The sequence below is a fragment of the Triplophysa dalaica genome, chromosome 24 (genome assembly GCF_015846415.1).
Source record: "Triplophysa dalaica isolate WHDGS20190420 chromosome 24, ASM1584641v1, whole genome shotgun sequence".
NCBI classification, from domain to species: domain Eukaryota; kingdom Metazoa; phylum Chordata; class Actinopteri; order Cypriniformes; family Nemacheilidae; genus Triplophysa; species Triplophysa dalaica.
In genome coordinates, this window is record NC_079565.1 from 4,222,700 (window position 1) to 4,246,662 (window position 23,963).

At 38.5% G+C, this 23,963-nt stretch overlaps 1 long non-coding RNA gene across 1 annotated transcript; it reads right to left on the reverse strand.

Moving 5' to 3' along the window:
* Nucleotides 1–6,856: 6,856 nt before the first annotated feature.
* Nucleotides 6,857–16,496, reverse strand: LOC130414403 (uncharacterized). Its single transcript, XR_008905606.1, has 3 exons — nt 16,110–16,496; nt 8,422–8,958; nt 6,857–8,293 (listed from the first exon to the last, which is right to left on the reverse strand). It is a non-coding gene; the product is annotated as an uncharacterized LOC130414403 (long non-coding RNA).
* Nucleotides 16,497–23,963: the final 7,467 nt, after the last annotated feature.

Consider the following 23,963-nt stretch of genomic DNA (forward strand, 5'->3'; position numbering starts at 1 on the left):
AATGAAGCCTATGACTGAGACAATTTGACTGTTTTTTCCACCTAAAGTCTATTTTTGATAAATGTGGTTGTATCTTGTATGTCAAAACACCTGTCATTTTGTGTTCTAACGGTTCTGGATTTGAGAAACACCGTGTTTGTACTCAATGTTCTCATGCGGATACATTTGAGTTTTAGTTTCCTGCACAAAAAATAAACAGTTAAAGGAACAGTTCACCAAAATAGATAATTCTGTCTCCATGTACGCACCCTTAAAGGGAAAGTTCATCCAAAAATTTAAAATCTGTCATCATTTACTTTCAAACCTGTATAAATGATTTTGTTCCAATGAACATAGAGAAAGATATTTGAAAGAAATATTCTGGGACATCATCCACTACCATAGTAGTTAAGAAAATATTGTAATATTGTAATTTTTTGTTCTGTTGAACACATAAGGAGATGTTTTGAAAAATTTTGGAAAACAAAGTGTTTTCGGGATACTTTGACAACCATTTCATTCTACCTACTATTGTAGTCAATGATGTCCCGGTACTGAAAATTACTAACATTATTCTAAATATCTTTTTTATCTTCAAATATTTATACAGGTATGAAATGATGACCGAATGTTTATTTTTGGATGAACAATCCATTTAAGTTGTTTCAAATCTTTGCAAATTTCTTTGTTCTGATGAACACAAAGAAAGGCACCTGGAAGAACAATTTTTTCCAGCATTGACTACCATAGTAGGAAAAGTTACTTTATAAATGTCTGTGTCAGATATTTTGAAGAATGTAAGACAAACAAACAGTTCTGGGGCACAATTGACTACCATTGTAACTACTACTGTAGTCAAAGGTGGCCAAGAACTATTTGGTTACAAGCATTCTTTCAAATATCTTTATCTGTGTTCATCAGAACAAAGACATTTACAGAGATTTGGAACAATAAATGATGACAGAATATGTATTTGCGGGTGAACTGTCCCTTTAAAAGCAGCTGTAGCTTAGTTGCTAACAATGCACCCACTCTGCAAATACTAACTGTATAGCATGTATGGATAAATGTATGGATAAATGTAAATATAACGTAAAATACCGAATAAAGTAGTCACAGAAAAATGTTGACAATAAACCTGTGATGCTTCTATGAAAAAGCAATTGGCATGTTTAACAATAAACTTGGACTTCCCACATCTTCCATAACCATTTTTAAAATTGATTTTCCTACAAGTGCTCTCCTTATTCCTTTACCAATAGTATTCTCCTAAAGATCAACACTGCCTCCCAGGGACTCGGTCAGAACTGCAGACTTGCGCATCCATCAATCCCTCCCTCGTGGTTGGCAGCACTGGGAGAAGCCACAGAGAGATGCTGAGTGGGAGAGAGCGAGAGAAGAGAGTCATGAATCAGCACCCCGGCCAGCCGCTCGCACGGGAAGCCTTCAAAGAGCAACGAAGGGAGGGATCTGACTGCGAGTGCTCGCTGAACTTATGATGTGCTTTTGAGCTGTATATCAAAAACACACTGAAACAGTGGGAGTAAGAACTGAGACAAATGAAGAGAGAGGCAGATCAATATGACAAAGACCGCCTTCTGGATCCCGCGCGGCACTTTGGAGGACTCATTAAATAAAATGGAGACAAACTTGACAGTAGATGGATAACTGACTTAGGGGAAAGTTGAGCTGAGGGCGTGGCCTGCCAAGAGTGGAACGTGTCGTATTGCTCTGCCAGTCATTTTTGCACCAGGTGACTACATGCTGAAGCAACCATGTTAATGGCCTATTATTGGATTCATCTTCAAGGAACGTTACGGGATCGATATGAGTTAAGTTCGGTCGATGTGCACAGAAAATACTTTTCAATTGTCCCTAGCTTGTTTTTGTTCCATTTGGCGAAAATCGTGGGAGTAACAATAAAGACCAGGCAAAATAATGCATGGGTTCAAAAGCATGGCCACATTGCTTACAGCCTTGAAAATTATTACAAGTTCAGAAAGGATGAATTAGGCCACCTTTGGCCAAAAAAATAATAGTTTTTACTGAATAATTCAAGTACAAAAATATAAGCTTCGCATTTCTGCTTTCATAAGATCAGTAACACTTCTTAAGACTTGGCCCATTTTAAGTGCTTATTGTAAAGTGGGTTTGTAAACATGATTTTTTTAACTGAGGGATAAGTCGTTTCATCATTATTTCACAAGTTCTCTGGTGGGGTGTCACTTGCAAACCTGAATATTCCTTTAATGGACTACCAATGTACTAACGCAGGTGATAGAAGCAGGTCAACCAGAATTTCTAATTCAGAATTACAATATGTTGTTGGAGTAAAAACTCATGTATATTCACCGGGAGATTTGCATGCTTGAAAACGTGAAGCAGGTTAAGGTTAAATGGACAATTTACACAAAAATTTGAATTCGCTATTTGTTCACACTCCAGCTCTTCCAAGTCTGTATAAATTTCGCCATAAGATATTTGGAAGAATGTTTGTAACCAAAAAGTTCTCGCCCACCATTGACTACCACAGTAGGAAAAATGACAATGGTTGTCAGAGGTGCCCCAGAACGTATTGCTTTCATACATTCTTCAAAATATCTTATTTTGTGGTTGCCAGAACCAAGAAATTCATACAGCAATTTTATCACTATTGTAGTCGGCCAAGATATGTATGCAGATTTGGAAAAGAGTAAATGATGAAACATTTTCATTTTTTGGGTGAACTGTTCCTTTAAGTTAGTGGTACCATTATAGTGTTGAATACACATAATTTAAATAAAACATCTATTTTTAGGACCATCATTATGATTTTTTTTTGTTATATTCATTAGAGTTAACCACCTCCTAAAGCCAGATTTTTTGTTCTGCGTGGGACCTATGCCATAGCCTCTATGCCGTAGCCTACATGTCGGTTTTAATTTATACTTCTGCGTCCGCGTCGAAAGGAAGGCAATTAGTATGTCTGGTCACATTAGAATTTGGGGGATGGACAAACACCTTCTGACTTTTAGCCCTGAGTCTTACAGTGTTCACCTAAAATTGAAAAAAAAAGTATAAAAGGTTCCTTTATGCATCCAGTTTTATTTTCTTCTTGCAATGTTAAATTGTGAAACATTTACCACATGCGCCAAACCATTAATGACATTTAAATTATGAGCGGATGATGTTTTATTGTACATAAAAGTGTCTCGGTAGTACATTTGCACCAATTTTGGGAGCGCAGTATTTTCATCTGCAGCTTTGATTTTGCCTCTTTTATCACAAACATTTGACAGGGGCTCAACTAGAATAATGTAGCCTGCATTATTTATCTGGCTCTCAAGAGCGCCATTGCTCTGCAACGATTTTCCAGTGACATTTCAAGAGAGATGGAAAGGAACAGAACTGTAAAAAGATACCCGAGGTGAAAACAGTAGGAGAGAGAGAGAGCAGACAAATCACTTCTGAGTCGTTCATGGTATGAAGGGGACGTAGCGAATGTAGCAGGTGTCTCGATCGGCTACGTCCTGTTACCGTGACACCTGCTTGAAGACTTCAAGGCAAGCTAAACATATACACACAAGGATGCCATCGTAACATCTGCAACTGTATTTACACACACACAGTCATCGTGATTCGCGGATCACAGGAAATTGAGATGAAGAGATGCGCAAGGGGTGGGGTGTCAGTCTATCGTTCTACCTCTAAAAAAAGATGTTGAACTCAGAGGTTCCCCAACGTGTTGTCTCGGTCTCCCTCTCTTTCCGTAACTCGCTCGTTCTCTCTCTCTCTCGTTCGCCCTCTTTCATCTGTCAGAGCTAATGAACAGATGTTGCGGAGCTGTTGAATGTAAGATGATGGAGAGAGCCTCTGGCGGCTAGAGCCAGCTGGGGAAAGAGAGAGAGTGAGAAAGAGAGAATTTTATGATTTCTCATCTATCCAGACAACATGAGCTCAAAGAGGAGAACTCTCTAAAGAAGCGACGCTCAGATGGTTTCACTTCTGGGCCCAGTTTTTACATTGGACATCAAGTGGTGGCCCAACGCCGATTTTTGTAATGTACAAACAGTAAATAAAAATGTATTTGGAGTGTCATTTTTTGCATCAGTAAAGGTGAGAAATGCAGACACTTTTAGCAGGTGTTTGTGTGTTATTTTCTATCATTTAAGGGAAGCTTTCGCATTACATTTCTCATGTCATTCAATTGGTTTGAAATAATAAAATATTTAACAAATGTGAAATAATTTGTACAAATTAGCTTTAAAAAGGTACATTTGCGTAGATACATTTGATTCGCCCACAATATCAAGCTAATACACACATGACTCTCTTACACACACATCCACAGACACGATTCATCTCCCCTCAGACGTGATGGTGTTCTCTATCACAGCTGGGGTCCGTGTTCCCTGTTCCATCTCCAGAGGCAGGTGGACCACCGCCAGCTGCCCCACTGTCAGAAAGGTCAAGAGGATGCAAGAACATGTAATGCATGCACAGGTGCAGCTGGACCAAACGTCTCCCCCTGTGTTACTTCAAAAATGCAGCAGAAGCATGTTCGAAGGTCACCGACCCTTTCAATGTTCCTAAGCCCCCGTCTGCGTATAATTTGTAAGCTTCATTGCCGTGCGTCTGAATCACATTTTTCCTTGAACTGCTTCAATGTGCCCGTAATCTTCGATGAATTGCCTAGGCTGACACCTATTGGTTGATGGTACAGAAGTACATGAAAATGTGTTCCATCATTTCCATATCTTTCTGTCTTCTGCAGAACACAAATGAAGTTATTTTTAAGACCGATGGTAACTAAGCACAGTGACATTTCCCAAAATATCTCTTTTCTGCTAAACTGGTTTTGAATGACATGAGGGTAAATAAATGAGAGAATTAACACTGTCTACAACACCGTGGGAGCAGAAAATGACCCGTTCAAAAATGAATCAGGAACTGGTAACTGGAAGTGGTAACACTTACTTCAATACAAAGTAAAACAGTATTATCAAAATATATGTTGCGTGCAAATATTTTTACATGGCCAACAATGAAGATCCCCCGACAGTATACAGCATCTACCTGCATGAGCTAACTCATCGTGGTGCTTGCCGGCCAAACCGTGACCCCTCGTTCCAAATAGTCTCATTTATATTGCACTCATGTAATCATGCACTACCGTCATTCCTATTTTCTCCATAATGCAGCGAGGAGAAATTATCTTTGGATGCTAGATTAAATTTTACTGTTGTTCGGAGTTTGCTGTCACCTCTCAGCAGCACTGGCACGCCGCGAAGAAATCGTGCCCGTTCTGCTGAGAGGTCAGTTCAATTAGATCACACTCTCAAGAGCTTAAGACGACTCTCGCTTAGGTTGCGGACTGGCACATTTGTGGACGTGTGGATTTTCACGCACGTCACATAACCAAGTCCAATGTTCAAACACCCACACATTCAATCTGGGATTGTGTTACGTTTCATAAAATGACTAACATACCAAGTATAGCTGTCTACTCATGCACATATCTATTTACGAATGTATGTCTTTATTATTGATGCTCTTAAAAACTCAACACGAAATCAAAATGAACCCTATTTACTTTTCATTAAGCATATGAAGGAAGCCAGAAATGTGTAAAAAAATAGAACATCTACTCGCCACAATGAGTATCGAACATGTGACCTTGCTGTTACTAGCGTCGTATTCCAATAGTTGAGTTACAGGAACTCAATAATGTGTCACATCATCGATGTGAATGTTAAAATTAAAGTTCTTATAAAAGTTTCTTATTGACAGCTGATCCAGCATGTCTATTTTTACAAATTATACAGATTCTGCAATACTTTCATTCTTTCCTATTTAAAATGATTGAATTATTAAGTGTTTGAAAATCTCTTCCTGTCTTAAAACTGAGTTTATAGACACATTGATATTTCCACCTGCCAGCATCTCTCTCCAAAGGACAGGGTTATACCATCAGCAGTTTAAGCTGCACGGTGCTGATCCCAGATCACCTCATTGAGACATTTCAAGCATTACTTACCTTCTTTTTTCTCTTTCAAGTCTTAGGCATACAAGAGGAGCTTGACAGAACAGAGTTTGTTCCCGTCCCCAATTCCCAATTCAATATAAAATGCAATTGCCTTGTTTCGTGTAGCCGGCACGCTGTCCCTCCTCTCTCGTCTGCGGTCGGAGTTTAGACGGAAACTCCGCCACTGTTGAGGGTATAAACATGGGGACGAATGTGGGAATACAGGGCACGAGGTGGGCCGCTCTGGTTTGGCTGTAAAGCCGAAATCCGGGTCATGTGTCTGAAAAACACAATCTGTCTCATAGCAACAGGGTTTCTTCATAGGGGTAACTCACATCAAATATCGTCCCCCGTTGGAACCCAAATGCATCTGCATGCTATTTTGCAGCTGTGGGAATAGATTGGAAAACCTGGATTGGAGCTAAAGTGAAACTTGAGAAACTTCAGATTTGAAATCAAGAAGAATTTTAAGAATTGATGTTGCTTCAGTGCTTGACCTGAAAGAGAAAACTGACCATAACGTTGAAGGAAGAGTTTACCCAAAATTGAAAATTCTGTCATCATTCGCTCATCCTCTAGCAGTGTCAAATGTGTCAAAAATTATTTGTGTTTTACCTTATATTTGCACAACGCAGGAGATGCTTGACAAGCAAATACAAGCCTCCGAACAGGTCACAACAGGAACTATATCCTCACACACCAGAACACTTATGATTTCCATCAGGGGAACACTCGCTGAAGTTCGGGTCAAGAAATCATCCGCTGTGACTTTTATTTTTTTCTCCATGGATCTTTTGTATAAACATGTCATGCGTTTCAAAAAAAATTCAGACATCAAAAGCATATTAATATGGCTGAAAAGAAAGCTCTCATCTGAAATGATCACAGACATTTTCCACAAGAATGTTGCTTGGTTTAATATCGCATAAGTATCACGAGGGAACGTCTCTTGAAGTAATGAAGTAGACATCTAAGAATGCATTTGCAAGTTATAGAGAATATGAGGTACTTGTAAAATATGTATCCGTGCACGTGAACTAACTTAGACATAAGCCCGAGAAACCCTCCTGCTTCGTCACTTTCAGTCGTGCGCTCAAAGGGCACAGCACTGATAAGACTTCGTAGAGTGTTAATTCCTCCTGACAGAATATGCCATCGAGCTATTTTTTTTTTCATTTTGGCATCTCTGACCCTGATTATCGTCATTACCGCCCATGCAGCTGACAACCGGACCTCGAGGGAAATTTTTATAAGCACGTACGGCAGGAGCCTGGATATTTTTTACACCTAAACATGAATGAGACCGTACGTGTGGGAGAAAATTCACAGGTTGATGTATCATTAAGCCTGTGGGGGATGAAATGTATACAACATCTAAGTTACTATAATAGACTACAGTTTAAAAAGGAGTAAGGGGTTGATAGAATTATAAAATTACTCTTCAAAGTTACAGTATATTATCATTTAGACAATATCACGCAAAGCAATTTTTCAGCTTATGTAAAAAAATTCAGTATATGTTTTTTTTTTCCATATGAAAGGGGTAATTGACTTAAAAGTAAAACTGTTGTCCTCATATATTCATCATCAAGTCATTAAAAATATGAATATGACCATCTTCCTTGGAACACAAAAGAAGATATTTTGAGAAATGTCTTTGTGGTTTTGTGTCCATAAAATGAAAGTCAACGGGGCCTAATGTTGTTTGGTTTCCAACCTTCTTCAAAATATCTTCTTTTATGTTCTGCAGAAGAAACAAAGTCATACAGGTTTGGAATGTCAAGAGGTTGAGAAATTAATGTAAGTATTTACATTTTTGGTGAACTATCCTTTTAATATCCTAATGCTTTCTAGACAACCGACAGCAGCCTTTAAGCACCAAAAATCATAAATGACAAAATTTGTCCACCAAGGAGCCCAGATCTCAAATGCGAAGCTGAACTTTCCATGAACATCTCATTAAACAGTAGCTTTTTTTAGATGTCCTGTTTGCGTCCTATTGCACAAGACTGAAGTGCTTTTCAATTTCATCCAGAAGTATTTGTGACATGCCTGAGATTTCATGGCCCGCTCTTCAACCGCATCATTAAAGTAAGAGGCGCTTCCCACTGCGAGGGGAAGGAATCCCCTCTGGATAATGGCGCGAGTCCAGCTCACCAAGGGCGACTGGATCATCTCCCACATGTCCAGATGTGTCCAGCCGAAAAGAGGCAAGCTCGAATGTGAGAGCTTCGAAATCCATCGGCGGCGCCAAGAATTTGAGTCCTAGGCTGCGAGGCGTATTTGCGTATTGTCGTTTTCTCGAATCAGCTGTCAAACAAAACAAGGGGATGTAATTCAGAACAAAAAAGATATTTGTCCACCCACTGCAGTTAAAATTAGATGCAATTAAACTCCCGTTAATAACACGCAATTATGCAATTATGGTGGCAATATACCTGTCACATTCGGAGCGGGAAAATAGCACTTCTTTTGCCGTTCTGATGCATAAATAGTCGGCCTTCGGAACAGAAGTGCATCCTTCACATTTCAATAACAAAAAGCTCCTAATTAACATTTTTGGAAACATCCTTCAATTTAATTACTGCGAAGAAAGAGAAGTTTTAATATCTACACCAAAAATCTGGCTTCTCGGACAAGAGCTGAACGAAAAGAAGTGAAGGAAAGCAGTTCATCGGGGTGCCGAGGACAAACACCAGAGGTCACCGTCTCAGCAGCGCAGCTTGACTGCTGGACCCTTTCCTCGCTTGGAAGGACAACTGGGGTCAGGATTCGGAACATCAAAAGAACAAGCTGTGCCTGCCATCATGTCCCATGGATGTCAGATGTGCAATTCCCAATTAGCCGTCAGAGCTGTCAGAAATGATCACAGCTGCCCCATTTTACGGACCGTGGATGTCTTCTTTATCATCTGGCTGGAGAGGAGCTGCACTTACATGATGGTTCAAGAAATTGAGCCGATCCAGGATTCGGTCCTATTGGAAATATAAATCAGAAATGGATTTGTCTTTTTTTCATCACTGTAACAATAACTTCAAGTCTTTCTCTAAGCTTAATCGTGTTTTTGTAATTTCCTTGGACATCTATGGTATCAGATGTAGACGTGTTACATCTCATGTGTCTAGAAAGTGTGATATACATCACATATCCCTGTACATGCCATCCATCATGGCTTCCTTAACAGGTTATCTGGTTAACATGTGTCCTTGACCGAGCGCTACGTGTTTGAGCAGTTGAGATTCTCTTCTCGACTCTAAGCCACCTAAACCTTCTCCGACATAAAAAAGGACACCATAAAGCAAACCAGGAAGGAAATGGCACTGAGAGTACACAGAGAAACTTCTTCGGGCGGTTTCTTTATATGACTGGCATTCAAGTATTATGCAACGGCACGACAGAATGAGGAGACGAAGAGGCAGCTGTTTGCTAACAAAATGACACACAGAGTCAGAGAAGAGATCTGTTGAGATGTCAGCTGTGTTTAAAACAGAGGACAACCGGCTGGCCTGGTCTAAATGTACTTTAAATGTTCTTTTATCAGGACTGAGATTATGCAGATAAAATTCTGCAGGTAAAATTTAAAGGGACAGTTCACCCAAAAATGAAACTTCTCTAATTTACTCACCCTCATGTCATTTCAGAACTAAATGATTTTCTTTTCTTATGCAGCAAACAAAAGAAGATATTTTAAAGAGAACTGCCCTGAGGGAAAATCTGTGAGAGGAAAAACAAAGTGTCGTTGCAATCTATATGGTCAATCACGTGAAAAAGAGATATCAAACCATCTCCTGTTCACTCTGTTGCCATGGTGCGATGCACAGAGGACGAGCGAGGGATGCGCTGATAGACAAAGAGAGAGAGATCTAAAGTTTGCATCCACAAATTTCAGCGGCCAAGCGTCTGTGCAACATCAGCACATTCATGACTGATGTCTCTTTTCGGCTCCCTGCTCTTATTCTTCTCTCGTCTGCGTGTCTCTCACCCTGTCACTCCGTGCAATTACGTGCACCCGTGGTTTGAGGGAAAAAAACGAGGAGACAGACACACACTGTACGTCAGGCCTGGAACTACACGTGGCTGAGTTACTTCGCTCAATATCGTCCTTGGAGTCAGAATTGTTGATGTTGGCTTTTCACAGTCACCTGCTTCTCAGGCCCGTGAAGGAGATTCTCCCCTTTCTTGTCAACGCTACATACATAAAGTACACACGGATACATTTTCCAGGATGCTGCACCTTTAATGACTGTTTTCATCTGCCCAGATTTATTCCCAGCTGCCCCACCTGACAAACTGATGAGGCGTCTTTCAATGCAATTATTGCAACAGCTGCAATGTATTTTTCTGCACATATCCGTGCCTATAGATTGAGTTTGTTTTTTACCCAATTGGTTGTGTGGCTGTCCTGTGCTCGGGACAAGGCAAAGGTCAATGCCTTATGTTGATCAACTGAAGAAAAATCACAGATAAAATGTTAATTATTTGAGAGTGAATTAAGTGAGGTTAAATGGAGAGCAAATAGAGGCTTTGCTAACAGCATGTCTTTTGCTTTTAAGTTCCTCTTGAGAAAACGGGCAACTGCAATTTTCCGGAGCTTTAGATACTGTAGATCTAGAATTGTGCAATGAGAAGTCATAGACTTTATTAAACAATTCTCAATGTCAAAGATGCCACACTGAAAGCCACACATTCATATAAGTGGTCCTTAAATGAAACAAAACTGAGAACTTCAAAAGAGCAACCTCTGACCTTTCAAAGTTTCCTCCAAGCATATTTCCTAGACGTCTATCATAAAGTGCATTATTGGGAAACATACAGTAGAATGTTTCCTCTTTGTCTATTTTTTACAAAGCTCATCGCTCTGTGAATCAAGGTCTGCTATGATTGGCCAGTTAACCAGTGTGTAGAGATTGGTCGAATACTGCAAGCATGTGACGGAAATGTAACGGCTCTTACCATATTTGGAACATCAGGTTCCAATGCAATTGTACTGGCAGGTACGCCCACCTTACTTGCGTATAACTTTTGACAGTCTTAGTCAAATCAAACCACGAACTGACGTAGATTTGTGTTTCAGGCAGGTCTGGGTGAGCATTCGCTTTTAGATAGAATGCATCTTTTGTTCCGACTCTTTTTTTAAGTGTCTAAAACATGCATGGGCAACTTATAACACACCAAAGACACAGAAAAACACGTATTCGCGCCATATGATCCCGTAAAACACATTTGCATACATTCAAATTCATAATTGTGAGAAAAACTGAGCGCTGCATGTTGTTTCAGCAGACATGTTTTAGCAATGTATTGCAGACGGAAAAACACTGTACATTTACATCTGCTGAAAGCGTACAACAAACAAAAAGCCCATATAAATCCAAGGCAAAATGCCTCAGAAAACCCCTGCATCTGCTTTTCAGGACAGTGCCAAAAGAAAAATAATTTTCTGAACGATTACTAACTAGACCATCTACTTTCCTTCTACTTTCTACTTAAATATAAAGCCCAGAAATATTCAAAGGCACGTGAATTCATCTTTATTCATTCATTTAAACTAATGCCAAATTTATTCATTGGAGTCGAATCAGACCGTTCCGAAGGCCGTCCGTGCCAACCGATTCTTTTTGAAGTCTGATAAGAGGTTGATAACACTATCTGGCCCGTCGTCTCCTTGGTGAGCGACTGTTAAAATGCCTCCCCATAATAAGCAGCTGCCTCGTGCGCATCTAAAGGGGGCAAACATAATCATTTACAGTAATGAAACTCATTTGAAAAACTCTCCCTGTGTATTACAGCCACGGGAACTGGATAAGAGCCACGAACCATTACAACAGAAGCATATTCGGCGATGATGAATGTGTTTAACTGGTAATTATTTAACAGTGAGCAGCTACACCTCAGTGGGGATTGTTTGGGAAACAAAGCCAGGTCTAACAGTGTGATGTGACATTCTCTTACATCTGTCCCTACCCATTGGAAAGAAACATCATAAATGGGATGTCTTCATTTTTTCTAAACCACAGTGCAAAGGTTAAGGGTCACTTACTTACATAATTAAAGGGGAAATAAATCAGGGCTAAAACGAATATTATAGTTTGTTTTAGATGTAATGCAATGTGTATACACGATTTAGTGTTCAAAAACGCTGTATTTTTCTTATACCGTGAATGTTTGTACCTCCTCTTTGCCCCGCCTATCTGAAACGCGCAGATTTTTACAAAGCTCATCGCTCTGAAAATCGAGGTATGCTTTGATTGGCCAGTTAACCAGTGCGTAGTGATTGGTTGAATACTGCAAGCGTGTGACAGAAATGCAACACCTCTTACCATATTTGGAACATCGGGTTCCAAAGCATTTGTACTTATAGGTACCCACCTTTGGGGGCGGTCTTAGTCAAGTCAGATTCGTTTGTGTGTGGTTACAAGAGGCATTTCAGGCAGGTCTGCGTGATCATTCGCTTTTAGATAGAATGAATCTTTTGTTCCGACATTTGCATTTTTGCAATTTTACGTGTCTAATACATGTATGGGCAACTTATAACACACCAAAGACACAGAAAAACACGTGTTCGCGCATTGAACACGTTTGCATTGAATTTGGAGAATTTTTTTTGTCACACTTCTGTAAAGGGAGCAATTCTTGCTATTAACAAATCATTAACTTTGACCTTTTTCCCCATTTAACTCTTAATTTGTGGTTTATTAATAGTTAGCAAGGTTGTTATTAGGTTTAGGGATTTTTTATATTGAGGTCTCACCCTAGGATGCTTATTAAACTATACTGAAGTTTCTATCTTCCTGGGTTCTTTTCTTTATTATCATTCAGTTGTAAAACATATTTATTGAATATTTTCTTTGTATGGAAAGAAGATATGCTTGAACTATTACATTTGTGTCTACAATACTGATTTTGCACATTAAAAACTCAAATTAAAAGATATGTAAGGTCAAGAGAAATATTGCTCAGTCTGTAAAAACAGTTTTCTTTGATTTACTGTTTTCTACATAAAATCATTGTACACAATGTAGAGAATATTCTGTGAAAATATAACCTAAATCTCTTTAATATTGACTATGCAAATATTGTAAAAATAGTAAAGAATAGTTGAAATCAAACTTTGATGTTCATTATTATAATTTGATTTTAGGTCTTTAGCCTGGATTTGACAGACTGGGACACATATTTGGATACAAGATTATCTACACCGCCCACATTAATGAGACTATTACACAAATATTCTATGTCAAGAATTGTATGGAAATACCAAGCACAGTATGGTACAGATTCAATATTGTATTCCAAACATACCCTCTGTATCTCTCAATGTCTCTCTCTCGCTCACTCACTGCTTCTTCTCTGCTGTACTCCATCTCTCTGCCAGTGTGTATTGATCTCTGGCCCAGGGATTCTCAGCTGGATGGATGGCACTCAGCCGCAATAATGGCAGCCGTTTCTTGTTCCATTCCGCCGTGCCGAGCATCACGTTGAGGAGCAAGAGAGCGATAGAGACACAGATAGAGAGCATGAGATGAGAGAGGTACAAATGTGTCACGGCAACGAAACCTCGCTCCATTATCAAGCTACACCAACATTCGCTGGGCCAAATTATCTCATGAACGGGGGGAGGTGTTTCACTGCGTTGAAACGGGAGGATGGGTTAATCTAGAGGTTGAGTTCAGGTGGGGTTCCTATATGAAATTTAACTGGGTGGATACTCGTAAGAAGCATTTGAGGGGATTTATACTAAGAAAATAAATTATTTCTTGGTTAGCGCAGAACAGCATCGTGCATACAACGATTGCTTGCTTTTGTGCGATTATTATAAAATTCCTGTTATTAATATAAAATTCCAAATGTGTGTGACACATATTTTTATCAGCCCCATAAAATCAACCCAACCCAAGGCTATCCGATCAAGCTGTGCGATTTAATGTTATCAAAGGAAAAAACTTAGCACGATTTATGACCTTCAACTGTACATCAAAAACGCAACAATAGGTGTGGATCAGAGAAACATGGTTTCAGCAGGGTTCTTTGGAGGTTACCCGGACAAGGTCAAATTTAGAAGCACTTTACACTGTAAGCTACCTCGCTGAACCACACGCCACATATTGCTACCTGGGCAACTACGAGACCACCTCCACATGACTCCATCATACAGCAGTGAGAAATGTGCACACACTTGACAAGACCCATTGGGAGAACGTGTTTTTCATTATTTATTATTTGAGACTTCATAAATTATATACATCAGGGTTTTTCAGGTGCATTTTTCTCAATTTAATGAGTCGTGCTGGATTTATGCATGATCCACTCATGTATGTGCCACAAGAGTGAAAATAATATCACAGCTTTCTACTGACAGATCTATTGCCGTTTATAATTTAAGGTGGAAAAAATAAGTGAAATGTCTTTTAGACTTGTCAGACAAATTGTTTCCAAGCAAGTGCACTGTGGTATGCCATTGTAAGTATTTTATTATTTTATTATCATTTGATTATATTGATGCACATTCCTGGTTTTAACTTTGCATGATTTATTAATATTCCAATTAGACAAATACTCTTTCCAGCTGATGTCAACAAGCTCATTTCTTTTCCACCACCTTTCCAATCACCTGTCAAAAAAGTCCCACTCACCAAGCTGGTATTCTTGGTATTACATCATAATACCCATGTAAAATGGTTTGCAAATACAGCATAATAAAATTAACTATCAACTAATTTCAAACTTGTTTTTATCTACCTATGCAATCCCTTAACAAAGTGCTTTTATTTCACAGTTATACACAAACCTCAGCATTGCTACCGATAGACTGCTGAATGCATAGTGTTGTTGTAACAGAAATGTATACAACTTTAAACACACACGTTCGCATAACAAAGCAGTGTTATACCAATCAGCCTCAAGGCAACATGTTAGACGGTGGCATAGAGGGACAGGTAACAACACCAGCTTAGACAACAAAAATGACATGGAATTTACGATTACTTTCCTAACAAGCCAAAGATTAAACTTTCAGTACAAATTATTGAATTATGAATATGTTGCTGGGACAGAAGCGATGCATATAGTCCCAAAGCACAATGATGCTGGCTGACAAGGCTCTCGTGGTTTATTTATATGTGCGCTAAGCCTCTGAGCTTTGACAATGTCTTGGATAAGGAACGTGCTAAGATCACATTTCAACGCGCATCCAATGCTGAATTATGAATAAGGAATTAACGTTAGAAGAAACAAAACCTCATGATGAGACTGGTTGTAAACAAATTTTGCTTTCAATGTACAGATGTCTTTTGAGATTTTTTTGCATGTTATACTAAATATTACTAAGGCACAAGCATTCACCCAAGAGTTTCAACCGCCCTCACTGCTCCACAGACATACCATCCACTCAACACCAGGATCATTTTTTATCTCCAATAATACTGTGAGGGACCAGGCCTTTATAACAAAGCACAGAGTCTGTATTCTTATACTGTAGTCAGCATTAAAAAAACTGCTGGCTAGGCACAGGTAAACAAAGCTCTTAATTCTGAGTCTATATGATTGATGACCGTTGAGGCTACTGGGCTGGAAAGCCGCCCCAGTGTGTCATACTATGTGACATACGGTGGCTTCGCAAAGATGTATAGAAGCTTTATTTTATTGCACACGCTACTCTGAATTAGCCTTGGATCATGTCTTGTGTTCGATTTCAAGAATTGATGTAAACCCAAATCGGGCCAGATTTAGATTTTGTCACTGAAGATGCCAACTTAATAGAAACATTGCATCATAATTCTTGCTGCTATTATTTTCCATCAGCTGGATAGTTGTATGTACTTGGTAAAAATGTAATTTGTCCACCAAAGACTGAGAGCCAACATTTGTCTAGCTCAATTTCATAGAAAAGATGAAACATGTCCTATTTCATACCCTTTTCATTTTCATATTAAATCAGATGAAAAATCACTGACACTAACATAGTGCTGATCTACCTCTATTTATCAAACACGAACTACGAATAGCCATTTACCTGTAAAATCCATCCATCTATCTATAATTTCCTTAATTTGTGCATCCCATCATTCCTCTTCTTCTTAACAGTGCATTACTTTATTTTAAATGATTAAAAATGGCGCCAATTTACCTTTACTTCGTGACGTCACATCCGAATGGCGCGAGTGCGAGCGAGATCTTTTCCGTTTCATAATCCAGCCGCGTTTTAATATTTACCTGAAATAACGTGTTAATTCAACGCGAAGGACATTGTGTAACACTCCATTGCGTAGCTGCGATTTGTTATGAAAACGAAATCTGTATTGTTTTACTTCACGGACTGGATTAAAGAGTGACGTGACGTTCAGCCCAGCAGGAGCTCGAGGAAATCAGGAACTCAGAGAGGGGTGAAATACTGTTGGTATTGTGAGTATAATGAGTTTATATTACTCTCTTTCACCGCTATAAATATCACTGGATGTAAACAGTATCGAGTATGCGCTGTGGTTAACGGGCTGAGGAAACTCGACGTCGTGCTGGTTACGGAGATTTATCAGCGGCAGTGCGTGACATCAAAATACCGCGAGAGCGACTGAAACGTACAGCTTTCGATTCGCTCTCGCGGTACTTTGTTCATACTCAGATTTGAACGTTTCCTGTTTGGGCCTTGTGTCTTGATATGATGTTTGAGTGGTAACACCTCATAATCGACCAATTTAAACCTTTGAGGTTGTTAAATGGTAGTTATATATTTATATATGGACAACCAACCATAAATCTTTGGTCTATGCGAGTGTTTATAGTGAGTCTATTTTCCAGTATAGAGAACGTGAAGCTGACGTCACGGCCTATGTTGCAATTGCAAACCGCCATTTTAGGAGTTTAATACTTTCCTGCTATTATTGTATTGATATGTAGGCTACAGTTGCCTGTTTGTTTTTGATATATAAGAAATTTAAAGTGATAGAACCATGTGCTTTTCCTGAACGGCCCTGCGTAATGCTATTACAGTTTTTAACACCGCAAGATCGACCTACCATAGACATATTTCCTAATCGAACCAGAAAAACAAAAACTGCATTGTACACACTAGCAGCGATCCTGCCAAGATGGCGCCACATCCAAGGCTGCGTGATGTCGATTAACAAGCTCCATTTACAATGTTTTTGTATGATGAGGTAAAAGTGGCTTTAGTTCTCTTGCTTAAATCAATGAAGTCCAGTAACGGATTCATTCATTTCAAATTTACTGAGCACCACTCAGCCCACCTACGCATTTTGCACGAAAAAACATGCACACAATTGTTCTAATGTTATTTTAAGATTAATGGAACATTAAATTAAGTGCTTTTTAATAAAATCACAATACCAAATTACAAGGCTTTGTGACACCGCACACTAACACTGGCATAAAAAGAATGTAGAAGCTAATTGCTATTTATGTCAAATGACACATACTCAATGGTGAATGGGCAAAAAGCATTTTATGGACAATCAGTAAATAAATTATAACTTGTTCTTACGGAACGCAGCTGAACAGCTTAATAAATTTAAACTACGCATTGTACATCTCAAACTCCTTCGGCCATAGAAGACAAAACACTTTCCATCAGTTTCATATTAGGATCAGCTGGCCACCTAAATTGCATCTGAACTTACAGTTCACCCTGTTACGTCTGCTTATACCAGCCTATGTCGTTTTCCCAGCTTCCACATTGCTTCCTCTGAACCTCAATCTGATCAAATAAGGGAGGAAATAAGAGAGGCCGTCTCTAGCGGCCAGTGTATAGTGTCTGCGGCGAAATGTGTTTTGAAGAGCAACTGCGGGAGAGATGCTGTGTGGCATTTCCAAAGCTGACCCTTCCGTGACCTTTATTCGCAGGAAGACTCCATTTTGATTACTTTTTTGGGTTATCTTCTGCTCTGTCATCTGGGTTGCCTGTACCCTTTATAACAGCGCTGATTGTGTTTGCCAATTTGTTGGCAGAAGGTTAGCCTGATTGGAAAAACAGAACAGAATAAAATTATTACTTTGCTTTCATATGTTATTTCCATTACATTTTAGAAGTCAGTGATAGTATTTGCCATAATTTGCCTTTTTACCCTAAAAAATCAGTTATCTTCTCAGACTGTGCAGAATGGTCTTATTTGGTTTTTGTAATACAATTTATTTGGGCTACTCAACCAAACCATTGAATGTAGACACAACAACATCAGATTGTCTTGGAAGTTTGTTTCCCTTGACCACATTGTTTAAATTTGCAAAGCCAGAATCCCGCAGTCCAGCAATGTGGAACTGACATTGAAACAAGTGTGTGATGACAACCTGAGGGGGCAGGATGATGGTCTCTGTGCATATATGCTCTCGCTGATAAGCAGATGTATAATCGTATGTACAGTCGCCACCAGCCTGTGAAGCCTGTCTGAACCGTACAAAGGTTCGAGGGCCTGCTGTTTTACCAGAACACAACTTCTGCATATCTAATTTATATCTCTGGTCCAGTCTCTCTCCCTCTCTATCAGTTTCCAGATGCAAATTCTTTATCTGGATTGCTCACCTCAAGCACAGTCCTGTGTAATGTCTATAATTTAGCCCATATAATTACTATAATTAAGTGAAGAGAAATAAATCTCTCATGCCAAAACAAGCAAACAATCATGCACAAAATCACACACTATATCTGGGTCATTCTTCAACCATGGGAATGTTTTCGCTTTAAATTTGTGAATGTCATATTAAAACAATCATACAATTTTACCTCTAGGAATTTTTGACATTTTAATTATTTATTTATTTGTACTGCTAAAATTTGAAATGTTTATAATCTTGACTAAACTGTTTTCCAGAATTCAAAAAAATAAATTCACATTTAATGCATGCATACATCATATACTGTAATGTTTTTCTTAGTAGACAATACAATTAAAAATAGTATGACGACCCATCTATAGTCGGGTTTATCAGACTCAGTCTATGACTCAGAGTCAACTTCCAGTCTGTATTTATATTAATATTAATGCATACTAATATTTTTTTCAATACAAATTCTATTAAATTCATTTAAAACTACTCAACAGTTGTAGATTCTTTGCAGAGGTCTACGTTACTTAAGTTTGCGCTACACAACGTTTGTTTTTGTTTTTGCCACTGACACCCTATATACAGACTTTCCATATCGACTGATTAAAATGTCAGCTCCTAATCTGTTTTAAGGTTAAGGAAACGTTGGATTGATGCTCATACTCTCTCTTCTACAGCATCCAGGCTATGCAGCCTTTCACGCCAGGGTTTTGTCACTGCACCCCAATCTAAAATCCCCCTCTTCCTTCACCACCTCTTCTCCAGTCTCTAGCTGTAAGAAATGGCCTGTTTGAACTGATGTATTGGTGTTTATATCTTGAAGAAAAAAAATGGAAGGTTCAGTCCACAACATTAAAGACTCGCTGGATGAATGGTGTTTGAACAGAAGCACAGAGAATCCGAATTGAGAGATATGCTGTGTTTATATCTACAGTATATATTTGACAAGTTAAATGGAGAGTTCACCGAAACATTTATATTGTGTTATCGCTTACTCACCATCTTATTTCAAACCTGAATGACTTTCTTCTGCAGAAAATAAAAGAAGATATTTTGAAGAATGTTGGTAACTGAACAATGGCAATACCCATTGACTTCGATTCTATTGACACAAAACGAATGCAAGTCAATGCGCAATCTTCTTCAAAATATCTTTTGTGTTCTGCAGAAGAAAGCAAGTCGTATTGCTAATTTTTTGTTCATGTTAGCTAATAGCCAATGTTTACAAACAAGACCCCATAGTAAAGTGTTACCAGAATTTTTCTCGAGTACTAGTTTTAGGATACTTTGGAGATTAAAAAACAAATGTATGCTTATATGTTTCCTAGATAAGCATTTTGTGTCCTGGGTTCTTTAAAGGAATTTTTCCAGGTTCATCTTGTTCAGCAACATTTCATTGTCAATAGTAATCTGCATTATTCAACAATTGAATTCTTCCTTTAGAAAAAAGCAAACATTAAAGCATGTATGTCGGATGTGCCCAGTTTTAAAAATTACTTTTAACTTTCATTATACATGCTAAAAGTTAAGACTAGCGTGCAATAACCGAATACTAACCTTGCTTATGCAAAGTTATTTAATATATAACTATGTCATGTAAAGCAGATAAGAAGGACCTTTTACATTACAAAAATCCAGACACGCTATACAGTTGTTAACAGGATTCAGTCAAGTGCTAGTGGAAAAGTTGATTCTTGAAAATTGCAAAGGACTCGGCTGTTCGGGTGGTCTTGAGAAGATATTTCCACCAGCGATTTCGTACTTCACATTTCTGCTTTCAAACCCTTGAAGTGCACGGCACCCTTTCCTCCCATTGTTAGCATTGTTGTGTTCCTATATATGAAATGTTTTTATCACCTGAGGGACATGGTGAAAATATTTTGATAGCTTCTCAATGCCACAAGTGTAAAACCTTGAATATTTATATAAAACCTTGCACCTTTACAAAGATTATTTTTTTAAGAAACTAGAGAATGAAATGTTCTTGGTAGAAGGTTCTCTTATAGACACCCGGTCTGAAGTTAACTTGCGATCTTTTGGTCCTATTAGAGGATTTGTGCTTTGCACAGGGGGCACATCAGATTATCATCATCAATTTATTAAAAGCATGTCAAAATGTCAATAAGAGAAATAACAGCATGTCCAGCTGATAAACCCAGAATTATCAAAGATCAAAGTTTTTGATCTGACACTGCTCTTGAAATTTGATGTATGACTCAAACTGGCATATTGTTGCAACGGCAAAGAAGAATAATCTGACTGGTTTTCGTAAACCCGTGTGATGAGGTAAAATCTATATTTGATCTTGAAATCTTGCAAAGCCTGATCAAAGAAAAATAGTGGCGTGAGGATGTAATTCTCCAAATACTCAAGTTTTGTAATAATGTCCTTTTCAAAGACACCAGCTTATAAAACATACATCATTAAAACACTTTCCAAGTTCACTGCGAATTACAGAAATAAGTTTGAGCTGCGAGGGCGCGGTCCTTGTGCCCCTCATTAATGGAAGTGTACCACGATCAGAGTCCGACTATCAACCATATCTAATAATACATCTGACTTCATGTACCCTCTCATATCCCAGTCCGTTTACTCAACAGAGCTATTAATAAATGTGTATGTAATTTGTGCAAAATCCTTTACCTTTGTCTAGCTCTATTCCCATAAGGTGTTGGAAAACCGAGTCTGTGTCTCCAGATGTAAGACCCCGGCCAAAGCTTAGAGCTCAGTCTGTAAGGGTCCAGCGGTCCCCTTATCTGACAGTTCAAGGAAAGTACTAAATTTGATATAATTGTATTTCTTTTTCCTAATTCGCTCTCCCTTTGGAACTGGGCGATTTGGGTCAAGGACGCAAACAAGAAAGTTCCTTGGAACAGAAGAGCTATAACATAAAGCTCCCATTAATGTACAATTCTAAATGTTGCTCATATTTTGAGGAATGCCTCCTCTTATATTCACCCCTGTAACCCCACACAAAGAAAATTATTCTTCGAAAAGCAATGTTCTTGCCTACAAATGTGTAACTTGGCCTTACCCTAGCAGAGGAACCAATTGGTATTCATAGATGTGCCAGTGCCTTGCGACAGAAAGTATTTGCAATGTATTTGAGAGTAAACTTTAAAATTACTTTATAGTGCATGGCTTTGTTCTAGTTCTCAGCTATCTCATGTTTTTGCTACCGGCTTTGAGCAACACTAGGGTTAAAAATTAAGCAATTTCCTGAATCTGCCAATAAAAGGGCATCTCTGTTGATTTTTAGAGAGCGTATGTTGCCGTTTTCTGTTATAGGAGGGTAAAACTTTAATTGAGGGCACACAGGCATAGAAAATGATGTCGGGCTTAAAGCTTTACCTTGTTTCTCAGATACTGTAGGTTTGACACAAACCATTTCAGATATGAAGGTAATAATATTCATAGTTGCTGTGGGTTCTTTTGTTTCATTATTAGGATCATTTTTATTCATGATATCTCTCCAAATTGTCCTTGGTGGGGAATGGAGATTACGGCCGGCTGCTGACCCGTGGCTTGTGAATAAGCATGAGAAAACAATCGCTCTATTTGAAAAAAAAACATACCACTTTGACTCATGGGCCCCAATGGGCCCTGAAGTGAGTAATGGACTTTTTAAAAATGAATTGAAATACAAATAAATTACATAGTCTCCCAACATTTTCTTGTACTGTATAATATCCTTCTGTTGTCAACTTCAGGATCTTAAGTCAGTGATGATAAAAGAAACATAAAAAGGATTGAAAAGAAAGAGATTGGAGGAACGTTAGAGTTTTATTTCTGTGAATTGAGTGTTGAAAAGTTTAGTGTAGCATTCAGTAATGTAGTGTCTGGAGGTAAACATGCATGGCTCTAAATCTGAAACCCTGTTTGAACAAAACACCTTTGAAGAAACAAGGGGAGTGGTGCATTGATCTCTGCTGCATGTTGAGACCAACAGAACAGGCTTTGACCTTTTCAGGAAAGCTTTGGTGATTTGCACAAAAGGCTTTTGTTCTGTTTTCTGTTAGCCGGTTTTAATGGGTTCTCTTTTCAACAGGCACTGTGCAAAATACGATACCTCAAAATGAGGTAGGAAATATTTGTTATTTTAGCATTGAAAGTAAACTGAATGTATAGTGATATAACTGTTGATCATTGGAGACAGAATATTTGTTAATAATAGTGGGCAATGTGATGTTTTCTTTATAGCTTATATAGACCTCTTCGCAAGATGTGAACACTGGTTCAGAAGCACTTCCCTATTTTTAAATCTTAATATTTAGTCTTAAAAATGTTTGTTTATCATTTGGATTCGGTTATAAATATTCTGTTGGGTGGGTTGTTTAAATGTTTGTGTAGTGAAACAGTTCTTCTTGACCAGCGTTGGTTGCGTTTTCCGAGGTGGTCTTTAATTAACTAACTGCACAGATTCTAGGGTGTTTGAGTTGTTGCTATTGGGTGTTGCGTGTTGGTTGTCTTGTCTTGACAAACAGCTTTTGAACTAGTTGTTGCATCCACACAACTTCCCTTCATTAACTTCCTTTTTGCTTGGTTTTTCCATCCTTCTATCCTTAAAGTCCATGTCTGATGACAGGTAAAAAACACATGATGCCTTTATAAAGATGTTTTCTTAACCTGAGAGGCAGGGCTTTGATTCCTGATGTGATTTTGGTCTTTTCCCTATGGTCTCGGTTTGTGACAAAAGTGACATATTGGCTCTGTTTATAATAATGACAGTTTGTTGATAGGCGTTCCTCAGGCCATGTGCATTGGTTAGCTCGGATCAGACTTCAGGGTCAATTTCTTTACATTACTGTGGCATTACACTGACAGGCATGACCCTTGATAGATGATACTTTGATCTTGGACAACGGTTCAGATCCTGAAGCGAGAGCAGAGAGAAAATCAATCTTTCTTTCCAGCAATCAGCTGTAGCTCAGACAGCTAATGCAAAGCATAATGACCTTGTTCAAAGATAAGCGCCGGAGAAAGAGTGAGACAAAACGAGACCGAACGGGTGAGAGTGAGATGAAACTGAAGCAAGCAGTGGCTGACCGAAGCCAATACAACAGGAGTTCAAACTGATTAGGGCCTTCAGTAAAGGTCATCTTTCTATTGATTGAAAGTTGAAATTTCTTCAGTTGTCCGACTAACCTTTACCACTTTGGTGAGAAAGAACTTATTAGTTATTTTTACCTTTTTCTGCTTATAAAGGGTTTTTTTTTTTGAGTAGACAAAAGTTGAATAGGCTTACATCATACCCTTGCAAAAACATAATTTTATTTTTAATATTTCTAATGGAAGATTGTAATGTAACATTCTGCTTACTTTATTTATTATTACATTTAGGAATATATATAATCTGTATAATATTTGACCTGTGTTTCTCTCTTTTATCTTAAATGTATTCTTCTCTGAGATAACCACATTGTGT